The following is a 4,125-nucleotide window of genomic DNA, read 5'->3' on the forward strand; positions in this document are numbered from 1 at the left end:
TGATTTAAGATGTTAACTTTTTTTTTTATGTGGCTCACACTCCCTCTGAGTTCAAACAAACCAATATCCCGGAGTAATGCATTTACTCAAACAGTACACTGACAGTAAGAACTTTATACCTTGGAATTCTAACTTTATAACTCGCAATTGTGCAGTGGTGGACGAAGTATAATCATTTGTATAATAAAATATTAGTAAAAGTACTCAGCTTTAAATTTAATATATTCTATATATAAATATATATTCCGTTCTCGCGCAAGAACTCGTGTTAACGTGTTCTTGTGTTATTTCCTTTTCACTTGAAAACAACAGCGTTCTGACAAGTTTGAAAATTGTGCAGTGTGAACTCTGCATTAATTGTGAATTCAGTTCAATGGAGACTCGCACTAAATCATGGATCATTTGAATCAGTGAGTTGTCGACTTGAGAACTGCTGCAATTGGATCATTCCAATTTGTGAATGAATAGTTTGGTGTGATTTGCGAACTGATTTAAAGGGTTAATTGAAAATAATCAGTTCATTCATGAATTGTGTGATATGAAGTTGTAATTGCAAGAAACAAAGTCAGAATTGCAAGAAAAAAGTCTGAATTGCGAGATAATTACTTTTATATTTAGGTTATACTTTTTTCTCAGAATTGTGAGATATAAACTCACAACTGTGAGTTATAAAGTCAAATTTTAGGGGAAAAATACTACGTTCTCAGAATTGCGACTTCATATATAACATTTCTGACTTTATAACTCAAATTGCGCGTTTATATCTCACAATTCTGAGAGAAAAAAAGTACAATTTGTGAGATAAAAAAGTAATAAAAATTATTACCTTTTTTATTTTTTATTTAGTGGCGTAAACAGGCTTCCATAAAAACTCAACAAACTATATGTACATATGAAAAATAAAATAAAAATGACAAAAATTCACAGCAAAATTTAAAATGTAAACAGAAAATATTAAAATAAAATCTAAATCAATGTAATAAAAATTATAATAGTATATCAATGATATTAAAATGTAGAGTGCTGGGTAGAATACTTGAAAACTGTGTCGTTAGTAGTTAGTGTAGTTAGACATTTAATGTGCATGAAATGCATTAAACATTACATTTCACCAGGGTTTCCCAAATGTTAATGTTGGCTGACAAAAAAGTTCAGGAATCGCTGCATCAGAAGTGTTGGCATAAACAAGCATAAACATGAGCATAAACATTGGTACAGCAAACACAAGCTGCAAAGATTTAATAACAGAGAAATCTGTGAGTAGTAATGCCCACATTTCTTCATTTAGTTTGGCAGGTAAAAAAATTAATTGGGAAAGAAACAGAAGCCATTCACCTTATTAGAATCAGTGTACCATCAGAATGATCCTGAAACTAATATATTTCAAGGTAAAAAAAACTTGAAGTTCAGTTGCTTTAAAGTACATGAAGAACAGCAACGCCAGCTAAACAACTACTGAATGTCTGAATGTCTTTGAAAAGACGTTGCACATATAATAATATAGTTATATAATATAGTGCACAAACCTACATGGACTACATTTATTATATTTTTATGATACTTTTACGGTTTTCATATATATTTAGCCATGTCTCATAAAGCCTTTTTTTTTTTCTTGGACACATGAAAAAGGCATTTACATACACATAGGTCTAAATGGCAAAATAGCAAAACAGCCTGTTTAATTCAGAGGTCAGAGAAAGGGTGGAAAATGGTCATAAAAACTCATTTATGACTGTTACTGGTGCAAAACAAAGTGGGAAAATACAATAATGAAAGATGATATGACTCCTTTAAATGGAAAGTTCACCCAAAAGTTCAAATTGTATTGTTATTTACTCACCCTTAAGTTGTTCCAAACCTTTAAGAGTTTCTTTATTCCACTGAACACAAAAGTATACATTTTGAAAAATCTAAATCAAAGAGTTGGTGTGGCAATTGACCTCAGTATTATTGAAAAAAAAATATTAAAATTAAAAACTACCAGCAACTGTTTGGTTATCCACATTCTTCAAAATATCTTCCTTTGTGATCCATGTAAAACTCAGTACAACTTACACTGCCTAAGGTTTGATAATATGCCAGCTGGCGTTCACTTTACATAATTTTTTCCATTACTTCTTTACATCGGTAGAAATTCCTTCCACTGAAATTAGTCACTCTAGTTCACATTTTATACTGTAATGAATGATAGCACTGGGACGATAGTTCACAATTGAAAACTGTCATCATTTAGTCGCCCTCACCTTCAGGGCCAATGAAACACTCAAACAAATTGAACTAACCACTCAAATGCAGAAAGGTGGATGTTTTCTCCTGATTTCAGAAAACCACTGCATGTTACAGCACTGAGGTGACTTTTTAACATGGGGTCTGTCTCTCATTAGTGGGGCTACAGCTAACCCACAATCCCTCTCACCCTTTCTTCATCTGTAAGCCCTTCCTTCGCCCCAACTCTCTCACAGCCTGGAGCCGTGCCTCAGGAAAAGCCATAATCCCTCAGGCCAATAGAAGACAGATGTGTCCCTCACTCTCTCTCAGTCTTTGTGTCTCACTTTCTCTCCTTATCTCTCAGTCTGACACATACACATTAACACACACTTGAGCGTCGAGTCCCCACACACCCCTTTCTAAAGATCTGATCCAGCCTGGGTTTTCAAGTTCTTTGTGGATCCATCTTTCTCTATCAGTCACGATGTAGAAATGAGCCCCTGTGGAAAGAGGATTTATACGGTGGCATATGGAGAGCAGCTGTGTGTCAGGAGGTGAATTGGCACTGATTCTGTACCTGCTGAGGACCGTTGGGAATGTTAGGCTGGACAGAGCAGGTGACTCGGGTTAAAAAATTACTCTGATGACTGAAGTTTATTTGAGTTTGGTCTTGGGATCCTCACAGGAAACTGCAGCAGGAAGTCCACAAGCTCTGTGCAGGTGTTTGTCCAAATCAACAGATAACAAAACAGCAAGCACCTGTTTATCTTGCATATGCACAAAATTGATCAAGGGTTTAAGGCTTGTGCCTCTCTCATCTATCTCTGCTGACAGGATTTGGACTTTTTGTATGAAGTCTAGTCCATTTTGTTGCTTATTCTGGTCAAGAACCAGGAAGAGACCATCTGGCAGATATTTAAAGGGACCAATCACAGTTTACAATAGTTTTCCAACAGTGTTGGAGAGTAACAAAATAAATGTAACTGTTAATCGTTTACAGTTGCTAAGAAAAAAAAAAAAAATTAAATTACAATTATTTATGAAAATGGTAATGGTTACAAAGAGGGTTACTGATTTTGTGTTGGCTGGGCTTTAAAATTACATTATTATAATCTTAATTAAAGTAATGAAGGATTTGGAAAGTACAACAACCAGTGCTGAGCCCCACTGTAAGGTTAACCCTGCCTGCTTAAAATGCTTCCAAATTACTAACAATTAAAAACTTTTGTTAGAAATTTAGAAAAGCAATCAAAAAGTAATACAATTTAATAAGTTTAATGTTACAAATGTTAATAAAATAATTGAAAAAGTTACAATACTTATAAAATTTTTTGGGGGTAACTTTTAATTTGTAACCTATTATTACATTTCCAAAGTAACCTTCCCAAAACTGCTTGTAAATTACTTTTAAACAAATATATTTTTCACATGCATTTCATTTGTCGTTTTTAAAGTTTGAAAGTAGTTTACCTCTCTTTTCAAAAATGTTTTATTTTTATTATTATTATTTGAAAAGTGGAATAGTGCATATTATTATCAATGTGGAAAACTGCTTTTGCTGGTTAATATTATGTGGTTAAACTGTAATTGTTTTCAAGATTATTTGATGAAGAATAAGTTCAAAACAACAGCATTTATTTATTTAAGTTTTATATATATATATATAACATAAATTATACTTTTTATTAATTTTAGATGTCCTTGTTGAATAAGTACACATTTATTTAAAAAAATAAAACTTTACTGACCCTAAACTTTTGGGTAGTGTAAAACATTCCTACTTTACACCTGAAACATTTTTTTTTTTTAAACACTCATATAACGTAACCCTGACCTTGAAAATGTTAATCACTCACCAAAAAAAAAAAAAAAAAAAAAAAAAAAAAAAAGAAAGAAAGAAATGTGACCAGGACA

The sequence above is a fragment of the Carassius auratus genome, chromosome 38, assembly GCF_003368295.1.
Source record: "Carassius auratus strain Wakin chromosome 38, ASM336829v1, whole genome shotgun sequence".
Lineage (NCBI taxonomy): Eukaryota > Metazoa > Chordata > Actinopteri > Cypriniformes > Cyprinidae > Carassius > Carassius auratus.